The sequence below is a fragment of the Chamaea fasciata genome, unplaced genomic scaffold, assembly GCF_029207755.1.
Source record: "Chamaea fasciata isolate MVZ Bird 193981 ecotype frontalis unplaced genomic scaffold, bChaFas1.0.hap1 SCAF_1, whole genome shotgun sequence".
NCBI lineage: Eukaryota > Metazoa > Chordata > Aves > Passeriformes > Sylviidae > Chamaea > Chamaea fasciata.
In genome coordinates, this window is record NW_027094086.1 from 40,272,895 (window position 1) to 40,296,992 (window position 24,098).

The window sequence follows — 24,098 nt, forward strand, 5'->3', positions numbered from 1 at the left end:
AGCTCAGAACACTGTTCAGAGCTTGCCTGGCCCCGGGACTGTCCCGGCGCGGGGCGTGGGCAGCGCGATGCTGTACATCAGGCTCCGAGCAACATGATCGAGCTGAAGATGCCTTTGGCTTATTGCGGGAGGGGGTGGACTAGATGGCCTTTAAGTTCCCTTCCGGCCCAAACTAATCCATGATTCTGGGATCTTGCCAGCAAAATTCATTTTTCATGGGATGTGGGATTCAGAGGCAGGGTGGATGCATAGTAGTCCCTATGCTTCTGCCCGACACTTTGACTCCTTCATGCTGTGCTAGCGATAAACTGGAACATAACCCTGGGAAGGCAGTCTTTTTAAAGAAGGTAATTCAGAGCTCCTTATTATGGTGGGGTTTTTTTTTTTGTTGTTGTTTTCTTTTTGTTTTTGTTTTTGTTTTTTTTTTTTTTTCCCCAAAAAGTACATGGTATAAAATCTACCTAAGTTTAGTTTCATTTTTGTTGCCTTTTCAGTGGGCGAATTCTGTGGGCTTGTAATACATTTGACAAAACCTCTGCATCTCTAAAATCGGAACTGTAAACAACTTCCTTTTTTTTTTCTTTTTTCTTTTTTTCTTTTTTTTCTTTTTATCTTTCTTTTCTTTTCTTTTCTTTTCTTTTCTTTTCTTTTCTTTTCTTTTCTTTTCTTTTCTTTTCTTTTCTTTTCTTTTCTTTTCTTTTCTTTTCTTTTCTTTTCTTTTCTTTTCTTTTCTTTTCTTTTCTTTTCTTTTCTTTTCTTTTCTTTTCTTTTCTCTCTTTTCTCTCTTTTCTCTCTTTTCTCTCTTTTCTCTCTTTTCTCTCTTCTCTTCTCTTCTCTTCTCTTCTCTTCTCTTCTCTTCTCTTCTCTTCTCTTCTCTTCTCTTCTCTTCTCTTCTCTTCTCTTCTCTTCTCTTCTCTCTTTTCTTCAAGCAGGATTGACCACAGACATTATCAATAATTACTAATAAATTACCAATAGCACAATAAATCAATCTTTTGGCAAACTGGCATTACTGTTTATTATCTGCAAGCTAGTACCATGGAGAGAGACAAACACAGACTGGCTGTGATTGTCCCATACTATGATGCTTAATTACCTAGATCAGCAGGATATCACAAATCTTAAAATCCAAGCAAATAAATTATTAAGTAAATACATGAAGAAGGACAAACAAAGTACCTTTCCTTCATTATGGCTATGATTTTTTGTAGCACTCTGTCTTACATTATTTCATATTTCTAGCTACATGATATAGCAAAGCATACTTCACCATGCAGAGCTCTGTGATTCTTGACTTCTTTTACGGAAATATTTGAGATGAAAAGGTGTTCACATACTTGTGTACTCCCATGAGAATGACAAAAAATACTATGCTGCAGGCTCATCATGGAGTTCTGCTTCCCTTTTTTGCCTATAGTTTCACAATCCAAGTAATGAAAATGTCACCTTTCCTGCGGAGTTTATTAAAATATAGCATTTCAGTCAGTTTTTGTGACATAGTCTTAGGCACAGTTGTCTTAAAGTGAATATAGCTTTGGAAACTCAATGTGCTTATTCCCCACACTGTAGCAGCAGTATGACAGAGCTGCCCCACTTCTGAGTTCCCAGAAGGTTCTTGGGGAGTTCTTTCAGTCCAGTGTTTTGTAGGCACCACCTTGCTCACATGCAAGTTCTGGAGGTGACATCACCTAAATGTGTACAAAAGATTTTACCACAGTGCTTGTGCCATGGTGTTTATACCCACACCCCTCCTTTCAGTTTATCATTGGTTGAACAGGGAACCTTCTTCTCCCCAGAAAAAGACCTCCTAACTTTAGCAATAACTTTATTCTGTAGAGTGAATGTCTTGGGGGTTTTTGAGTGTGCAGGGTTAAAATACAATTCTAGTAGAAGTCTGACTAGGAGGAATCTGCATTTTCCTCTCTCCTGGTAGCTGAAGAAAGAGATTTTGGGCCTATTAAATCTCTGATGCATTTATGTGAATTGCTGTCATTACTGAGGGAATTGTAGCTGTCTGTACAGTACATCTGTAGACAACTTGCCCCTATTATTAGGTGTTCATTGCTGATATTGGTATAGTGTTTGAAGGCATCAAAAGATATCAGGTCTCATACACAGCAGTTAAAGTAATTATTTTCCCCTTTTATAACATCAGTTTCCCAGAAAGGCCCTAAAAGGCCTTTATAAGTTTATAGCTGACTGCTATAAACTTAGAAATTCTGTTTTTGTGCGGATAGATCTAAGCCACAGCATGTATCTCAATGTCTCAGCATGTGCACAGACCATCTTCCTTTCAGCTGAAACCAAAGGGAAATGAGAAGTGTTAGGGATAACCTGATAACTTCTACAAGGTGAGGCTATTGGGATCGGAAAGTTTAGACTGACCACAACAGCAGATTCTCTGGGAGCCATTAAAATCTGTAATCCATATCCAGCTCTTGGCCAATGAAGCAAGACCCCATTACCTCAGGTGCAACAGTGCCTGCTGATAAACATTTGTAACAGATGGTCATTAGGCATGTTCACAGCATATGAGAAGACACTGGTTTGTAATCATTCTCCGTGCATATAGAATATCCCTGGCTGTGTTTTCGTCTGAATACTTCAAGCAGTAATGTTGTCCAGGTTAGAAGAAGTCATGTCGTTTTCTTTGAGCAGTTTGAGTGGTTCTTTGGTATATTTCAGTATCATTATCTGGTGACCTAGATAAGCAACAACAGAGAAAATGACTCCACGATTTTCCACTAAGAGCTGAGATTTCACCATAATGAGCCCACAAGTCTTGTACCTTCTCTATTCAATTGTTCCATGTCTGAATTTCAGAATATGTCCTTTCCTCCTGTGGGCTAAATCCATGTGAGAGAGATCCATTTTACTGGAGAACTGGGTCAATTTTGAAGAACTTCCATCATCTCGAGTGGGGAAAAAGCACCACATAATTCTGTTTGTAGGGCTGCCTCATCAATCAGTACAGAAAATAACTCAGCACTGGAGCACAGATGCAGCTTCTGCAATGCACTAATTTTCTACCTTTGGCACTGACTTATTTACCAACACAATGTGCGGATGTGGAGGAATTAAAAAATATTCAATTGAGAGTCTCCCTCTGTGACTCCAGCCCTAGAAGGAGCAAAGCTGTAGGATTAACAGAACTATTAGGTGGAAAGGAATAAGCTTGCCAGGTGACATCAAGAACAGACTTCTCTATACCAATCTTCACAAATTCTGTCAGCCATTTCAGTCTTGCATGAATTCTTTCAAAAATCATCCATTGATGGTAGCTGTTACCAAAATGCAGCTATTACCACAGCCTCTCCAGACAATTTACTCAATAAAATCTGTTCTCCAAGCCCTGACCTTTTGTCATGATTGTAAACCCTTTGGTTATTTTACTGCCCCAAGAGGAAGCTGAGAACAGAACATTTTCTGTCCTCTGTGATATTTTCCACGTGTGAACACTGCGATGCCTTTGCTCTAGAGCTGAAAAACACAGTTCTTTCTGTCTTTCCTTTTGCCATATCTATTCGAGATCAGAGGAGCAGTTATTTCCATTCAGTCCTTTTTGGATTTTTTTTTTTGGTGGTGTCTTCTATTAGTTTTTTTGGTATTTGTTATTTGTTCTTTGTGATAGTATCAAAGCAAAGTTTCACATCAGTAAACAAGGTCTGTGGCAAAGCTTCAGATTGTTTTGATTTAGCCAGGGTTGTCAGGATTCTGAAAGCTCAGCATCTGGAGAAATAAATAGTACTGTGAGGTAGGACTGGAGCACAGGGAAGTTGTTATGAAAGGACATGTGCACAGTGTCTTTTGCACTGCATTACTCAGCAAGAAATCTACCTGTGTCTATCACATATTATTGGTTTCAATTCAAAATCACCCCAGTAAAATGAGCTTGTGTCCCACAGAGTGAACTAATCTTTCTGCCCTGTGTTCCCCATAGCTGCAGCCTGCAGGAGCAGCTGAGTTCTGGTGCTGCATCAGTGTGAATAAATGTCAGCCCTCAGCATGCTGGAAAAGGCAGCTGCACCATGCAGGCCTAAAAAATCAATTCCAAGCTTTTTTTTAAAAAATAGGATTGGTACCAGGAGATTTTTTTTAAAACAGAAGAAAACCAGATAGCTTGTTCTAACCCCAAGTTTATATATATTTGTGAAGTTCACAAATATCAGTACATTATGAGTGAAGTATAACAAGGTAACTGAACAGAAGCAAAAGCAATAGCTGAATAATAAATAAATAAATCCAACAACAAACCCTGTGTGCATGTTTTTGCTGTCTTTGGGGTTTGGGGTTTTTGGTAATAAAAAATTCACTGAACTTCAATGTATTCATCACATTTCTTGATCTTTTGTTTCCATTTGTGAAAGAGATTGTCTACCCTCATCAGTCTGATGAACTTAGCAATTCATTTAAATCCATTAATTTCAGTAGGTTCTTGCAAATGTTTTAGACTCTTATATTAGACTCTGCTTGCCATATTGAGAATTAGTTCCATAAATTCGTCATTTATTTTGCTATTCTAACATGAGAATTGGAAGGACATTTCAATTGTTAGGGAAAAGGAATCCACTTGCAAGACAAACAATTAGCAACAGAACAGAAATAACTGCAATACAAATTCAGCTGTCCAAACTTGATCAAAACTTCTGAAAGACTTCAGTGCTCCTCAGCTTATGGATGCTGAAATAGAAATGTCTGCTTTTTATCTTCCCTATTAAGATTGCTAACTTATGGAATTATTTTTTTCCAAGGCAGATCTTTAATGAAAACACAACAAAACTTTAAGATATTTAAGATCTTCTTGGCAAGCACCAAAAACTGGTTCAAATTTTTAGCTTTGCCATGGTGAGACATCATAGCCAATCCTAACTCCTACTGTTTTCAACATACAGTGAAGGCTTCCTGGGCAAGCTTTCTGACATTTAAAGAACTGTGTCCCACTATGGTGCAGTCCCCAGTGTGCATTTTTTTGGGTTCATTCCTGCCCTACAGGCTGCTGGAAGAGATGAGATGAGCTGTGCACAGGCTCCACAGGGCACAATGAAGTTTCTTCTTATATACCAAGTCTATCATGGTGCATCACTCCTCCTCCTACGTGACGGAAATACAGTCAAGTTATTTTGCTTTTTCCTTCTGTCAGATTTGACATTGCATGCAAGCTCACACCCTTAAACTGTTTCTCATCTGCTGCTGGTTTTCTTAGCTCACTAGTAAAGCTCTCAGATTACAGGATTGAATTAATTTGTAACTGCCACTTACACTTTGCAATTCCTAAACCATGACATATTATCAAATGAAGAACTAGTTTGTCTGCTATAACTGAGCTTGTTCGCGTATTTTGGAAACGGTTGTTTTAATAGGTTTATGACCTGTGTAAGCTCCACATTTCTGTACTTGCTGCATTTAATGTCTATTTTCTTGATGACTCCCCAGATAGTCCAGTAGGTGCCAGCTTACATCCTTTCTCAAGGTTTGTTTGCTTTTCCAAACAGGACATTTAAATCTCAGTTTCTTGTGGGACAAATACACATCTGCCTAGGAGGAAAGGCCTTCATTCAATCTAGAAACTACCTGTAAGCGTCTAAATAGTGTGTTCCTCTTTATATAGGGAAGATTGCACTGAAGTCCATACAGTCCTAAGCTTTATCTTTGGGTTTTCAAGTGAGTGAAGTTTCCCACAGGTTTCCATCACTGAGATACATCATCTTTAAGGGCAAAACACCTAAATTAGGCCTTTGGCAGCAGCGGTGTCCAACTGCACACTAAGCAGAGCTGTTAGCTGTTAGCTTTGCTCTTAGCTATTGACTCACTGCATTAAACATGACATAGGAGTAGGAAGATACTTCATATCTCAAGAAGTAATTTTGCAGGAGAACAATTCTGTTATTGCAGACATTTATTTAAGAAATAGTGCAAATAATTAATAATATCTTTAAAATATACTCATAACAAGGAGATTTAAATGGAAAAAACAAACAAACAAACAAACAAAACCCTAACAACAAACAATGGAACTACCTGCTCTAGAAAACCATTTTGAAAAAAAATCAGGGAGCTGGGCAGAGTAGCAAATATTGATTGTTGGATATAATGATGAAACTACATGGTGTGGGTTTTTTGCTTTACAATATTCATCAGGCCAAATTATCAGTCTCTGAGAGTCAGGTTTTCCTTCATACCTTTTTCACCCCACTGCTCTCCCTTTGCTTAAGTGTTCAAATAAAATACTTCCAAGCTTTTTTAGTCTGTGAACCAACATCTGGCACTCTGTGACCTGTTTTGTTCCCTTTCCAGAGGCAAAGACAGTAATCTTTGCTAGGGCTAAGCCAACTCTGATCTTGGGGCTGCTGCTTGGCTTTCATCTCCCTTAACCATGATGTGTTTATCATCACATTCAGCCTGCAAAAAGCTTTCCCAGAATGAAGAACATTGTCAGAAGGCCCATGCTATTCAAATCATCACAAAGCATGAAGATCAAATTTGTGTACTTCTAAGGCAATGCCCTGGCAATACAGTGTAGGGACAGAAGACAAAAAGCTCTTGGAGCCTTTTATTTAGTAAACCAACCTCAGAGATGCTTAAAAGCAATTCAGAGATTTCTTTTGTGGACCACATCCTGTAGCCCTGGTTTGTGCCTGAGGTGTTTTGGTTTCTGAAATTCCTTTCTCAGGGAATTTTCTGTAAACAAGAGACATGTTTTTGTAACTGCAAATCTGTTTACATTTTTTCCCCAGGAGGGACTTCTTTTTGATGCCCTTTGGTCTGACCAATGTGATTGAAGAGGTTTGTCTTTGCTTCACCAATCGAATTGGTCTGTGTAGAATAGTATAAAAAGGGAGACACATCCCAAAAATAAAGGAGTCATTTTTCAGCCGTCTGAAGTTGGAGTTTTTGTGTCGTTGTGGTGTACAACAGTGTCAACACCCTAAAGAAAAATAAAATTTTACAAAATGCCCCAAAACAAATAGAAAACCTCCCCAAAAACCCCAATTCATAGGCAGTGAGGACTCCAAAAAATGGAAGAAAAGAGGGCTAGAAAAATAAGTTATCAGATACAGTCTGATTTCTGTAGGGTGGCAAAGACACAGAGCAGACCTTGTAAAAGACACTTACTAAGAAATCATTTAAATGAGTGAAATAAATGAAGAAGCAGCACCTAAATTTTCCACAAATGTAAAACAGGAAAATAAACAAGGAAGGAAACCATGCCGCTTTTATACATATACAGGGGGACTTATATATGGATATAGTCCCCATTTCTTCTCTAGTTTACTGCTTAGATGCTAGCTAATGAATGATTTCTGTATGTGAGTTGAAATACCCGCACTTAACTCAGAAAACTAGAATAATTTCTTCTAAACTCTTCATGTTACCTTTAAACTTTGTTCCACGCAAATAGCAAGCACAATACTTTCTGTTTCATGCTTTGCTTGTGTGTGAGCTGTTGATTACCTGTGTTTCCAAGGCACTGAATTCTAGGAATACTATTACTTATTTTGTGATGAGTGCCCTTGACTGAAAACTTTTCATTGCTTCTTGACTATAATTTTCTGTCTGTGGCTTCAGCCAGGCAGTTTGATTGCTGTGGTGAGTGACTGATGTATTTGTGACCTGAGGCCACTTTGTAACTCGGCCTACAATAGTTTTCACCTCTGTCACCAGTTCTAGGTCTATGCCAAGCTTAGACATAGACTGTTCTTTAGTTTGCTGTATATTCACAGGAACATTAGCATTCTCAACTGCTAGGGGCTAGACCAATGCAGCCTTGTGTGCATGACAAGGGTTTCAGGCAAACTGTGGTTTATATGGGATACATTATTCCAACTTGCTGTTGTTCCCCCCATGTGTAAACACAGAGAAATATACTTGCTGATGGACTGATATACCTCAATTGCCAGCTGGACTGCTCTAGCCTAGGAATCCTTCTATCCACTCTGTCCTATGACATTACCTGTCCTGTCATTTGAGCAACATGGAAGATGCCCCTGCCCATGACAAGGGGATTGGAACTGGATGATCTTTAAGCTCTCTTCCAACACAAACCATTTTATAATTCCATGACTAATTTTAAGTTGTGTTTCTTCTTATGTCATTTGTTTTAATGGTTAAATAAAACTTCATAATTTTCAAGGTAGAGGGGAGAGGCTTGCAGTTGATTGTGAAAGCTAAAATAATATAGAGAGCCAAAGAAGTAGATTTGGACAATTAGCACTTCTCACATACAGCCTGAAGAGGAGGACCTGCCTCAGTGCCCCAGCCAACCTCCTGTTCAACCTGCATATTGCCCTTTCTGCTGATAGCTCTTTTTATAAGATGAGGAATAAAACAGTTCAAGCATTTCCATCTCTAATCATGGTAGCACAAACACAGATGGAGTTTCCCAAAATAGTTTGCTTCTTTCTTTTTTCTTAGTAAAAAAAGGGAGAAAATCATGACACCCTAAACTCAATCTGGATAGAATCATGCAGCCAGAAATTCTCCTGAAAAGAATATCTCAGGCTAGCAAGCAAAGAGTTGATTTAATTCTGTCCCTAGGACCCATAATGCTGCCAGTCAGTACAAAGAGGAAAAAAAGTCAGGCTTATGGCTAAGACTAGGAAAAATGGGCACATCATTAACAATTCTGACTTGCATTAAACACAGAAAGAAAGAAAGAAAGAAAGAAAGAAAGAAAGAAAGAAAGAAAGAAAGAAAGAAAGAAAGAAAGAAAGAAAGAAAGAAAGAAAGAAAGAAAGAAAGAATCCAGCTATTTTTGCCTAATATTGAATACTCAGGTGTTGACTAGTCCTTTTTTTCCCCCCTAAGTGCTAAAATATAAAACTTTAAATTACAAAATGCTGTAATTGGCATGCAAGCAAAACTAATTTGTGATATGGAGTGTGTAATTTTTGTGTCTGCATGAGGACAATGAACTGTTATCTGCAGTTATTTATTACTTTTCAGACACTGAGGCCAGTAGGAATGAACAGTGAGCATCCTAAGTCCTGTCTCCAAATCACTGGCTGGAGGGGTGCTGCCCACTAAGAATGGTCCTTGGCCTCTCCTGAGCAGTGCACGGAATTTCTTTGGAAAAGTGGCTGGCCCAAGTGAACAGCACATTGGGGAAAGTTCAGACTGAAAAAAAAAAAGTTTTTGGTGGAACTACTTCATCCTCTAAAAGGAATAATTAATTTTGGTGAGATTACTGTTTTCCTGGGTGCTGTTTATCTTACATGCGTACATGTGTGTGGAGTTATAGGCCTGGAGTCAATGTCTGCTAGCAATGAACCCAAGTGAGAAATCTGACAGCTCTGTCTCTTTGCCAGCAGTATCTTTTCCTTGCAAATACTGATCTGTCATTTATTTCAGTCACAAGAAGTGGGATTCTTGTATGCCTGGAATATGTCTATTTCATATTTGAGCATTGTAAAGTAGATAACATCAACTTTTCTTTCCTTTTTCTATAGTGAACAGCATGATAATTATATTACTCTAGGGGTCATCTATGGTGCATTGTTTAGTCAACTGTAATAGCAGAAGTTTTTTTGAGGTTACTTGAGAATGCTTGTGAGAACAGCTTAAAAACAGCTTGAAAATTGTATAGGGAGTAGTTAATGGGAGCAGCTTGAACTCTGAAGACCCAGGATGATCACAGTGTGGGAAGCGGTTGGGATTGTGGAAGAGGTGCTCTGAAAATTTCATTTCTCATGCTAAAAGCATCTGTTTGCACATTTTTTTGTTGCAAATGAAGCAAGTTGAAGGCAGAAGAGGAGCCAGAGTGTCTCAGTGTGGGAGGTGGGGATATAGGCCAGGGAGGAAGGAGTGTTCATGAAGGAGTAGGAAGGAGTATGACTGAGCAGGAAGGAGTGTATTTGCTCCAGGTCCTTCTCTCCATCGTGTTTATGGCTGTTCTTGGTCTCACCTTCTTAACCTGCTGTATAAAACTTAGATCAAAAGTCAATGGGAAGAGTAAGCTGAGTTTCTCTGAGAACCTTAGAAATGTTCCCTTCACTCTGACAGTCTTGGAAATCTAGTTGTCTTCCTTTCTGATTCTCATTTTAGCACTATTTTTTTTTCCATATGTTTTCATGTATTCTGTGTTACTGAGTCTCAAGTTTTTACATAATCTCTAAAACTTGGTTTCAGCCCCCTCCAAGTGATCCTAAGGAGGCTATTCCCTACTCCACACCCTCAACATCCCCATAAGAAACTTCTCATTTTCTCTGGCTGCTAATTCTGAGCAGTAAGATGTATTTACAGTCTTTGGAACTTCACCAGGAGCAGAAGAGAACCCTGTAGACTTCTGAGATTTGTCTCAGCAGAAGTGAAAGGATATAGTATATCTTCAAAAATATTTAAAAAATCATTACTTTATTTCTGCCACTTTTCATCCACATTTCCAATGAGTCACAGTTTCACAGGCATGCTCAGTTTTCAGTTCTGATGGGATGTGATGTGAAACTTCATAAAGAAGCCCTTTGTTGCTGTGTATCTTTGGAGGCATGGAAACAGTACCCTGCCCAGAAGAGTTGCTGTGTTGGCCTGGCTGGTGCCCAACACAGTGAATGTCAGCACTCTGATGCTGCAGGGTGTGGTCTGCCCAGTTCAGCAGGACAGACCAGACTGTGGCTTTGCACAGGTGCTGACACCAAGTGCCTCTCCCACAGAGCTACTCATCAACAGAGATGCTGTGAACTTGAGGAGGTGAAGGCAGGGGATTAAGGCATGGAGGGAAACCGGGGAATGTCCTCCCTTTAGCTGAAGTTCGGGACTTGTTTTTAGAATAAATTAGGTCTTAGATGGGAGAAATTAAGTTAAGGTGATAAATGCCAAGAGTTTTCTTCATTCCAAGATTATGTCTTTTCCCCATGGTCAGGATGCCAGTCCTCAAGGAATCTTCAAAAAATATTGCTATTTAAGATGCACACTGGGGCATCAAATGCAGAATAAAAAAATCCAGGCTTTTTTTTGTTTGTTTTTGTTTTTGTTTTGTTTTGTTTTGTTTTGTTTTGTTTTTTACTTTTTGGCAGATTAAATATGTAAAGGCATCTGTTCCATTAGTACCATTATCAGCCACTACACATTTCATATGTTCACATTTGCCAGCTGCAGAATGGGAATACCAGTGAATAATCATTTTTGTTGCCTGACTGTGTCCATTGCCTCTTAAATTTCAGCTCCTTTGGGGTGTGTGAAGGCAGGGAGAAAAAAATTGCACTTTAATTTTGACTAACAAAAAAAAAAATTACTAATGTCTGTGACTTCAATGTGGCACAAATGAGCAGTTAAAAGTATTTTCTCTGAGCTTCAGCGACTGGGAAAATTCATTATTTCTTTTATCTATCAACCAAACTAGGGTTTCCAACATAGGCTGGTAGTGAATTTAGTGCTAAGATAGACTCTCAAAGAGGAAGTCTTTACAATAAATTATCAATAATGATAACAATGATAACAATAACAATGACAATGACAATAACAATAATATATCTGATAAGAATAAAGCCATAAACTGCTATAAAAATATTAAGGAGCACTGGCTTTTATGCCTTCACATAAAATGATTAATAACATGCCTTTTGAAGCTCAGTCTTAATAGACTGCCATAGTTCAAAGTTGTTTATAAAGCTTACCCTAAATCTATTCTTACCCTTCTCAAGAACCCATCCTTATGCTTGCTTATCTTAAGGAATAAATACTAGAATAGACTTACACAATCTTCAGGCAAGGGGAAAAATTCTGTAGCCTTTAATACTTGTGGGATTATTGACTGGTGGTTAAACCTTGACATTTCTCATCTTATGATTTTGATTAAATAATGCTATGAAATGCAGCAAGACAGTGACTAAGAAATAAATCCACACAAATACGTTGATCTTTGTTTATAATACAATAAAATGTCTTTCGAGATGGAACCACTAAAGCTGGCTGTGATTTCTCTGGCTTAGAGTGTTCTACAGGTAGGAATATTAAACGGTGGGTCTGTACATTGATTGTAAGTTTCAGATATCTCACTAATTCCAGATAACAGTTAATTTTCCTTCTGCAGACAAAATGATTACAAACTGCTTATCCAAATAAGTTTTGTTTGCTTGTCAACTTCTGCATTCTGCAAGTCATAAATTTTCGTGCTTTAGGGGAAAGAAAGTGAGGCAAGTAGGAATAAGATACGTGCTGTGAACCCCCACTTTCATCGGCACCATTTCATGCTTGGGGGCAGGGGAATGAACTGCAGTGCTGAAAAGCCCCAGGATGCAGTTCTTGTTTCTCTTAAATAATACCAGTTCCTAAGGTTAATGATGACAACAATAATAATAATAATAATTAAAAAAAAAAAAAAAAACCCAACCAAAAAAACCCCCTAACTGCACTAGGTGGCAAGCACATTTAATTTGGACTAGAAAATCCATGAGATTTCAGGAAATTTGGGAATCCTGAAGAACTGTGCAGTTGTGCAAATATTTATACATCAGGAAACTAGCATGCACTGTACTATGCTGGCTCCTGTCAGTGAAGGAAGACACCAGACCCCTTTAGCTTCATTAGTAAAACTACATCTCTTCTGAAGCTAGATGTTCTGTTGACTAATTAGACAGAGTTCTGAAGGTATTGATCTTCATTTCTTACCCAAATCAAACAAAAATAATTTAACATCTTCAAATGAGAAATTATTTTTAAAATACCTTGTCCAGTGACTGTGAGCACTGTGTCATTGTCTATCCTTATCACCTTACATGTGGACTAGTGGGGTGTTTCCACAGTTGTCTCCCAGTACACTGTTTATTCAGGATGAGAACAGTCAGATGCAATGTTCCTCATGTCAAGTGATTGATAGTGACATTTGTTTACCACATTACCAAACCGTTTTTAATATTCTGCAGTTTGATTTTCTGTGGTTTTTAAATTGTCCTTCACTCTGATTTATGTATTAACATTTTTTTTATGCTTCTTGATGTTCGTCTTCCACAGAGGGAAATAAACAATGATGGAGACTTTAAGGGTTTCAGTGGGTCTTGAGGAGGGTTAGCCTTAGATACAGAGTATCAGAGTGCCACTTTTTTGAGTGGATTTCAGACTTTGCCCCATTTATGTCTCATTTACATTGCACAGATGCTGCCCAAGTACAGTCTCTTTTCTACACCAAATGTGATGGAAATGAAGTTTGCCTGCCTTGGAATGCACTGTGATGTAAAAGACTGCATAGAACTGGTAAAGCATATAAGGTGTACATCTGTTTGAATGCCACAGCTAACCATGCTGGGATTCCTATTTCCAGGATTGGAAACAGCAAAAGACCTGGAATTGGCTAAGTCAGTGTGTGTAAAAGTACATTGCAAAACTTGCCTTTGGCCCCAGGCAGCATGAGACCAACTTTTAAAAATTTACTTTACAGTGTGTTTGTTGCACCTCCTCTTATCTTTCATACATCTATTTTTTCCCCTTTTATGAATAAAATAAGAAGGGAATCATGGCATTAATCAAACTCTAACACAGTGCTGTTTGCTCATCAATGACAGGTTGTACTTTTTCAGTTGGATAATTTATACTAGAGATAAATAATTATCTTGTCCTGAAAAGATTGCAAAGGAAACTCTCAGGTGCTAAACCCAGCATTATTCTATAGCAAGAAGTAAAATAATCCATAACTACTTACCGTTGGATGGGACATGGCCAGGTTTGCTTTTATTCCTTTGGAATTTTTTCCTGCTGAAAAATTTTCCATCTCTCATGTCCAACTATTTTAACATAAAATCACCTTTTTGAATATAAAATATGATAGTATAGGAAAACCTAGAGCTCTTCATAGGAAGTATTTCTGTTTATAGAACATCTAGATTGACTTTACCCAGACAGACCAACACTTAGGATGGTAATTGGATAGAGCCAGCAATGAGTACAGGGATGAAAAAATGGATTCACAATTTTTAAAGTTAACTTTTGATAAGTATAGAATAATCTTAACAGAGGGATCAGCTTGTGAGCGTACGGAGTGGCTACTAAAAGTAGTCAAATGTAATGTTAACATATTTGCTGGAGGTTCAGTTCTTTCTGAAAGATACCTGCTTCAGCTCTGGGAATGACATTCTGGTAGTCTTGATCCTTAGGTTAAGACCCTCCAAAAACAAAACAAAAAACAAAACAAAGCAAAACAGAAAAACAACAAAAACACACATACAACCCCCCCCTCCCCCCAAACAAAACCTCAACAAAAACAAAACAAAAACCCAAACCAACCAACCAACCAATAAATAGCAGTTGGCATTAACAGAGAGAAAAGGTTCCTGATCCCATGAGTGCGAAGAGCTCACAAGAAAAGTTGTTCAGGTACCAGAAAAAGAGAAATATTGATTGAACAGTCTAAGGTTCTGTTGGCAGCAATGTTTCAGACTTGTTTTCCCACTTACTTTAGGTACAGCAGCTTCAAATACAGAGCCACTGTGTCATCTGAAACAGAAAGGTATCACTGGGATGTAATCAGATCCCCTGCTAATGTCACAGGCATGTACTAGGAAGTCACCTGGTTTATGCTGAGATTTTGCAAATCACATTGAAACAAGGTATATTTTTAGTAAATGCTTGAAAACTAATTGTGATGATGATTTTGAGAAATGGAAATTTTTAATGTGAAAAAAAAGTCAAATGATTGGAAAACCTTGAAATTCTACCCACCTGCCCCATACATCTGAGATTTTTGCCAATTATCTAGTTGTGAAAAATAGATTACTCTTAGTTTCTTGAGGCTTAAGGAGAAGCAAAAATTTTGGGGTTTTTCCCCCAAAATAACAGTATCTTGTCAGATAATTTACATTTTTTCCTCAAAGTATCATAAAAGTACCTGTATTATGAAAGGAGCAGGTATCCATGGTGATCAGCAATTTACCATCTTTTTTTCTCAGTTTTAACTTCAAAGAAAGTAAAATAATGACTCACTATTTTGACTATTGGCTAATTTCTTCATAAGACAAGATAAACTGTAGGATGTTAAAACAGGGTTTTAAATTACTTGCGAAATTAGTTAAACTCATCTCTGTCAAACCAACATCTTCAATAGAAACTTGTTATTGCTAACATATTTTCATTCTAAATGAAAACAAGATATTGCATGATACTATACAAGGAGCGGTAATTTACTGACATCTTTATTTGGTCTTTTCTGGTTTATTTTAAGTTAAGAAATTAAAAATAAAAAACAAAGAGATCTGCCAAGACTGAATCTCACAATCTGCACAGGATTAAGAAATGGCCACATAAGCATCTGTAGGTTCATCCTTTTAGCTGTGGAGTGGTTGCAAATTCTGAAGATGACAGAGTTGAATCCTTCTTTCAAGTCCACATAAATATTGTTGCCCTATTGGAATTAAATTAATGCAAACATTATTTTAAACTTTTGTTTTTTCTTGTGTGAGAACCACAAGACCTCCTTTTCTTACTATAATTTTATTTATCATCTTAACTCTCACACGCAGTCTATTTAAAAGACAGAGAAGATGTTCAGCTGCTGAAACCTTGATGGCTTTCCTCCATGATGTACAAAGAACTCTTTGGGTTTGATTAGTGAAATAAAGGGAGATATAAGGAAAACCCTTTTTGCTGTAATGAATTGCATGGGGCTGAAAGAACTTGCCACTAACACCTTGGTACAAACACTGAAGCTTCCTGAGTTAGATGGTTAGACTGGGGTAGATTGAGGAGGGACTCTGTGTCCTGAATGCTGAGGAGAGGGAAAACTCAACAGGATGTGCTGTGTGGACTTGTCTGAGTTGTTCACTTGTCTGCATGTCCCCCAAAAGAGGTTAGGCCTCTAGTTTCTAGCTAGGAATTACAGCTAAGGCTCGTGGCTATGGCCATGGCTGAGGACAGGCTACTACCAGGCTCTCCTTGTTCCTTAAATATCCAGTTATGCAAATGAACGTATCTTCAGCAAAGGAACGGAAATGAGGTATGCTTCAGAATTATATAATCCTATTCATATTTCATTCATTAATCATAGGTTGATGTTTAACTATGGGTTCGTAGCATGAAGATCTAAAAAATTATTGGTTGTGAAGTTTATGTATTTTCAAGGAAAGAAGAACTTCAACTTTTACATTTTCTCTCTCTTTATTATACAACCAAAAATAGGTAGAAAACAAGATAGAGACTAGAATTTGAGTAGAAGAAAGTATTTCATGCTGCAACTTCAAAGAATTCTAAAAAGGGGAATTTAGAATAGGTAATTTTATTTCTATTATTATTATTAATATTATTATTATTATTATTATTATTATTATTATTATTACAAAAAACCAAGATCAGTATTGATACCACTTAATGAGAAATTGTCAGTTTTACATCCGTGGATATAGAGGAAATAAAGATATGGCCATACTTTTTGCTCTTTTATTCTTCCAAACTACAGAAGATGTTGCAAGTGCAATAGAGCAGTTTTCAACAGCAGTTAAAATGTGATCAGTAGCAGGTGTTTGCTAGCAGAAAGATGTTGAATTTTTCCTTCAGCTCAAGTGTCTTCAGCTTCTATGTGTCCTCAGACACAGAACCAGTCAATAAATCAGTTCTGCTGTTTTTAAGCTGGGATTGTCCATGGACACCTTCCTGGATGTTAATTCTGTGAGTATCCATCACCAAAGTCGGAGTTCCCTGGAATGTTAACACTACTTTTCTCAAGGGACCACCTAAGCTTTCCAGGATAAAATACCTGCAGTATTTTTGGTTGTGGCAAGGATATAATATCATAATTCCCTCAGATACATATTGGTCTATTACTACATTTATATGTCTTTCAATTATATTTATTGTTCAGCTATAAACCTTTAAATTATTCTTTGTATCAAAAATGAAATTTAAAGAGACTTCCTGTGAAACAGAACACCTCACTGTAGCTCGGACTTTCATGGACATTCCGCCCTTGCTGTGGAACAATTCCTATAAACAGATCTTTCAATATGACTTGCAGAAACAGGTTGTACTATGTTGTTTGAGGAAAAAATAAATTCTCTAATTGGAAACAAAAGTTGTTCATGGGATGGATTTAAAGGTTCTGGTGAAAAGCACCACTGGGTGCTGTGCTGAGACCTATTGCACTCCCCTCAGCTAACCTGAAAGTTATCGTGAAGGGCTCATGTCAGCACTAAGAGCTCAGGCAACAAACCGTCATTTAGTTTAATTTCACCAGAGCCCCCAGCCATCGCAGCCCACTGTAAGGATGCACAGCACAGCTAGACCATCTCCTGCTCCATTGGTCAATAAAGTTATTGCCTACAGGCAGTGATTTACCATGTTGTTATCCTTCAGTAATTCAAAAGACTCAGTCATGTTTTCAAAGGCAAATGGATTTGTTGCCAGAGTTTGATATTGTTTTGTAAACCCTGTGCCCCTGCAAAGTATAAGCTCAGCTCAGCTTTAAATATTTACTTCATACCTTTCTCCCTTCTGGGACTGGAGTGAGACTGGTGAGAGGTTTGCACAGTTTTGAAATGGCAGTATGATATAAGTTGGCATAAATTGAGGTGGTGGCTCGAAAGAAGTGTTTGTGAATATTGTAGCACATTTTCCTCTAGTATTTTGAAAGTTTTTGAGTGTTTCCTATCCTTAAACAAGAAATAGAACTAGATACATAAATTTCATGAGCCTCAATTGGGGGCATTGTGGGCATAGTGGCATTAGATAACCACATTGGGAAATAACTTTTGTTCATTATATATCAATATTAAAATGACAGAATAAGAATTACAAGGTATTTAACAGGACAAATGTTGGAATAACTTTCTCATTATTTCTATTTAATTTTTTTTCCAATTTAGTAAAAATAAAAATACAATAAATCTGCACAACCCACACTAATATAATTTTCATTTTCTTACAGTATTGTATCTATCTTTGTATCTAATATATGTGCTATATACATAACACAATAAACACTTTGAGACTGTACATTCCTGGTGGTCTTTTGATCTAGTCTGTAGATACAATATAGCTTTATTGTCCACTTCCTTAAAATCTGATATTTTGAATGTGTGTTACTTTGCATGTTTGCTAGACATATATCCCAGATTTCTTGGGGTTTTATTTCTATGGTTGGACATTAGCAGCCAAGGATTTATTCTTTCCTTATTTATTTATTTATTTATTTATTTACTTCTCTATGCTGCATCATTGGTTGTACACTAGTCTGTGAAATCAGTGCCACAGCAAAAACACTCTTTTACTACATGTCAAATAATTACTTCACCGTGTTAAAACTTAGGGGGGTTAGAGGGTCGTCTTGGAACCTTTGTCTACTGGGCTTCACAATCTGCTGGAGTTCACAAAACGCTATGGTAAATAGATAACATAATCTCTCTTGGGTCAAACAGTCAACGATTGAAAAGTTTATTTCGTCTCACATCTCCCTTTGTATGATCCCACCAGGGAGTAAAAGAGAAAACATGCATTTATCATCTGTGCCCTCAAACCAGTTCTCTGACTCATTTCTCTTGATTTTGTTAAAGCCTTTCTCAACTGTCATTTTATTGAGGCCTTAAGTTTAGCAGCAGTAGAGAAAAGTGCCCTGAAGGATTTTTGAAGCTGGGACATCACGAATTTCAATCTCTTTAATCACCATTTTTAGCAACAAAAATTTCTGATGTGTGCAAGAAAAATATTTTGGCACTGAGAGATGTCAATCACTGGAACAGGTGACCGGAGAGATTGTACAACCTTCATCCATTGGGATGCTCAAGTTTGGTTGGACATGGCTTTGAGCAACTTGATACAAATTGGAAGTTTGATTTCGTTATCACTGCTTTGAATGGGGAGTTCTAGTGAAATCCTCATTTTTCTTTAAAGACGTGATCAACTTCTGCATTGAAACTCTCAATGTTCTGCAGCAAGCTTAGAAAAATAGAGCAAATTATTGAGTAGCTTTGTAGAAAATGGCATGCTCTATTTTGGTGCCTTTGTATTTTTATAGTACATTTAGAAATATTTAACTTTTTGGTGTATCCCAGTTTTCATAGTTTCCACAGTAGAGGAGTAAATGGTGGTAAATCGTCCTGTTACCCTTTTCAAAAAACCATAATATAGGGTCCAACCTTTTCATAAATGCAGTGTCTGGAAAATTCTGGGGTTCCACCAGTACAAAGTTAATTCCTCTACCTAATAACTGGGTCAGAGTTCTGTGGGATATCAGATCATTATGTCTGCCTGTTCTGAAGTTCATGTGGTCTAGTTTGCTTTCTGTTTTCCTCTGGGTTGATTTAATCATAGTGAAACTTCACTTACACATATGGCAGCACAAAACCCAAACTAGAATTTTGAAAGCAGAAAACTCTTTCACCTTAAATATTGACTCTTATTCCCACAACACCATTCAAGCATATAACTCAACCTTCTTTCAGTAAAAATTAAGAATCTTCACTATGCTGGCATTCATCAAAGTATGAAGGCAGAATCAGGAAAACTGAAAATGAAATATATATATAAAGCATATATATATATATATTATACTCTATATATGTACAAAGTATGCTATAAAATATAGGGTTCTCACAAGTTCTCATAAAGATTTTTGGTTGGGTGTTTTTTTTATTTGCTTGTTTGTTTGTTGTTTAGGCTTGGCTTCTTTTGTTTCCCCATCCTGCCCACCCTGAGCTAATTAACTGAATCCTAAGACGAGTACCTTGAAATCCACTGAGGACAGCTAATACTTGATAAATCCAATGCATTAATCTGGAGACAGTGAGAACTGCAGACACACTCAGACAAAAGGATAATGGCAAATAAACTTGGCCATCTCTTGTGGCTCAAGTCAGAATATGTAAAGACCTAACAGATAGTAAAAAGTTGCTAATTACTTCTCTTTAGTTTTGACTGTGACTTTGAAGCGAAGTACATCCCTGTAGTCTTTACAAAGTTCCTTCACTTCCAAAAAGGCCCCTGGAGAGCCAATAGGAAGAATTTTGTATCTACACTATAAGCATTGATGAAAACCTTGAATTAAGATCGTTAACAGCAAAAATAGCATAATTGCCTTTGAATAATCTTTCTTTGCTAGAGGGTAATAACTTTGACTTTTATGCAGTTTCCTTACAGATTGAAATCCCATAAACCAGAGAGGGCTCCATGGTAAAAACAAGGACTGCAGCTCTCACCTGCTGTTTGTGGAACCACTGTAGAATGGAAAAAATAATTTGTTTCAATGCTTTGGCCAAGTGATAATTAGCATAAAAATTTTAAAAATGTAAAATACAGGAATGTATTGAGGAAAAAACATACAAATCCTGTGAACTCTCATGTTTTAAAATAGCTGGTCTTATAATTCAGCCTCTTAAGCTGCAGGTGCCACAGCAACAATGCCAATATACCAATAGCATTGAATTCACAGAGGCAGAATAATGAGGCCAAGCTTTACTATGTTTTAAAAAATGGTTTCTGAGTTCTGTTCCTGGTCCAGGGAGAGGAATTCTCTGCACCTGAACAAATTGCAAAACTATTTGTTACTGATTTTGCCCCTTTTTTTCTTCCCTTACATAGGAGAAGGTACACAGTGCAGAAGAAAATATGAGCTTCTAATTTTCCTGTTGTGTAAGCCAGCTTTTCAGGCAATCAGTCATGGATCTGAGCCGCAGTGTAGGATCATATCCAGAAAGAAGGATTATTTCCAGAAGTAGGGATAATGGTACTTTTGAAGGCTAATCAAACATATTTGAGGGGAGGGAGTTCTGATGAGAGAGAAATGGAAAAAACTGGAATACACAAAAGACTCTGTCTAATCTTTATAAAGTAAGGTTTTGAGAGCTTCTCCTAGGAGTGTGAGCAGAAGAACTGGTTAAAAAAGCGACAGCATAAAGGAAACCTTTGAATTTTGTGACTGCATACAGATAATGAATCAGATAAGGACATATATAGTCATGAGAAATGGAAATGCAGAAGGATGCAGAGATAGACAACCTTTTTGTAGAAGATGTGATGAGTTTCAACATTTTGGACAGTGCTCTTCACCTTTTCTCTCCTTCATTGACTTTTAATGTACTTTGTTACAAATGGGGAAACAAGTGCCTATGCTACAGCTCGATCAGCCAACACCATCTTCAGACATTTTCAGTCAGTTTTTACATTGGTTACTGTAATAATCTGTCATCTAAGTAAAAGAAGTAGGCTCTCATTCTGTCTGTACTATGTCCAGAGGTAGAGATGGCTTCAGAGACAGAAAATCACAAACTTAAGTAACCTTATTTTTCTTTTTTGTTTTTTTTTTCTATCCAAAGCATTTGCTAGGACAATATGAGAAGAAATATTTTGAAGGTATCCTTATTGTTGCTCACAGCTGTTCTTAACATACATATGATTTATTTCAGCTGTGTCAATTTAACAATTTCTATAGAAAATAAAAAGAAATTGTGGTAATTCTGTGAAGGAATAAATACTGTCTGAAAGTGCAATATATTCAGTAAAGGATGAACCAGGTCACAGTCTGCGCATTATAAGTAAAATTTCCAGGTTTGCCTGTGTGTTACCATGCACTGATTCACCTTTCTACTCATTCTCCATTCCATATTAAAGTAAATACTTGTGCATTCTTCTACCTTAGCCCTCAACCACATGTTACTTGCTATATGAAGAGACAATTCTATCTCTTAAGCAGAGGTACATAGCTGCAGAAAGGAAGCAAAAGGTATTGAGTAGATCTCAGAAAACTACTCTATTTATCACCTTTCAGTATCTCTTTGCCATGCGCCATTAACAAAAAGTAAGGCTTCTTGATGCTAGTAGTTTTAATCACCAAATATGTTATTTAACCATCTTATTGTTGATTTTTCTTGAAAGATTTTTTGTTTTCCAAATTCTCTATCTCCTTAACCTTCCCATCAGAGATAGTGAGATGGTGTTCACACAACAGTAATTCCTTTCAGAAGATCACAGTTTTTCACAACAGCATCTTCTCACATAATAGTCTCCAAATTATTTCAATGGGCATGATACAAATGTTTGGACCTGGATGTGTCTCCTGCTGTCAGCTGTTTTCCTTTCTAATGTCCTTAGTCAAAGCATCCTGGTGGGAAATGGCACTATGGCAATAAATCAATTTAAACTTGAAATCTAAAGCACAACAATTATATTTTCAGAAAGCAATAGCAGGATGTAAAAGGGACATAAGTGACACTGGAAATATAGTGATTTTTTAGCTGTTAAAAGGAATTTCTTTCTCCTGAATTTATTACTGCAGAAAATAAAAATCTTAAAAGAAATGTTAAGAAATTACTAACTCACCCAAAAGCAGCTAGGTTATACTCTGTCCCTATTGTACTGTGTTGTGCTTTCTGTTGAAGTATCTGGTCCTGGAATAAGCTTGAACTAAACAGCCGGTGGGATGAATCTAAAGCAGATTACATATAGGAGAGTAAATATATCTCTGATACTTTGCTATTGCTTGAGCATAAACTAGTAAAGCTTTCTAGATTCTTTTAAATCTTCATTTTTCTCATCAAGTTTTGAGACCTTACTCCCCTGTCCCAAGGTCTTGGATTATCTGCTCCAGCTCAACATAAAAATCCCCTTTCTTCTCTACCCTCTCCAGTGAGGTGCTGTCCATAATGGTGATAGAAGATCCTCTTTTTGGATGACCAGAAGATGACAAAATGACAATTCAATGCTGCTTTGATTACAGTGAGATACTACAAGGTAAGATCTGAAAATCTCTCCTAGTTTCTTACAGCATAAAAACTTGTTTGAAGTGAATTCAGCTCATCTAAAAATTGTAAACTTTACTTACTGCCTTGGTTTCTGTTGATCAGACTACGGTAAAAGAAAATATTTTGAAAAGATTGTTCCTAGACACATAAAAAAGAAGAAATGTGAAAGACAAGAAAAGGACAATTTTTTTCAGTCTCATATGTTGAATATAGATTCAGCTTCCCTGAAAAGAAGTCATTGACTAAAATTATCTGAAAAATTACATAGAAGTATTAGAGAAAACAATAAACAATTTGTAAGCAGGTGTATTTAGAACTATTTGTAGTTTCAGAAAAATGTCTTAAAAGCTAAGGTCTGCCACTAAACTTCATCAATACTTTTTCTTTACCTTCAATACACAGTCAGGACCATGTTTAAACTGATATAGACTTGGAAATTCAAGCACTACAGAGAAACAATATAAAACGGAGGATTTGACTGAACTAGTCCTTAATGTTTATCAGAGAGACCCAGACTTTAAAGTGATCATGGTGAAATGAGAGTAGTGAAGGAAAAGAGCCCAAGAATATAAACTAGGTTGGTGTGTAACAACTGGAGTAAGTACTGTCTCGTATCTTCTTTGATATCCAAGATACATCCCACCTATTCTGGGATGACATCAGATGTCCAGACTTTATGTCAGAAGTGGGCAAATTGCCAAGTTCAAATCTGTTGCAAAAATTGTTCCACATGGTATTCTGAAAGAGATTAATCAAATGCTTAAAAACAAATTGATTTTGCTTTAATGAGTTTCCTTTGCTTATTTTAAAATGGTGGGAATAGAGAGCCTGTGTTGGATTAGATGATATCTGGGAAACTTTGTATTACAATGGCTCAGTGAAGCCATTACACAGTGAAATTCAGTTTCTTGATTTTCACAATGTAGCTCTGGGCCCTAATCCATTCCTGCCTCAAAGGTTTTGTTCCTCACCTGATGTTATTGAATATTAGAAGAATTTCTGACGGAATGTTACCGAAAGGCAACAAATTTCTGTAACATACCATTGTTCAATACCTTAGTTTTGTTTTCTCATATAACTCCAAATAAGTTAATATGTTCCAGAGAATGTAATTTTGCAATACTGTGGACAACAATAAAATCCCAACATGTAATGTTCTGTGTAGTAACTGATCTAAGGAGAAGGTTTCTTAGCTGCCTACTAAAACCATGCACATAATTTTCACTGCAATCTCTGCTTTCAAACAACAACACTCCAACCCCACCAATAAATAAAAATTCCCCCAGAAAAATCCATCTTTGCCTTGCTTGGGATTCTTTTTTCTTTTTCACCTTAATCCTGCTCAGTGGTGGCCTGTACTGTAAATAGAAGTTTTTCCTCAGAAGTGTTTCCAAAATTTTTCTGGCAGTATGTATTAGAAATAGTATCTTCAATTTACTAGCTTCTCACTCT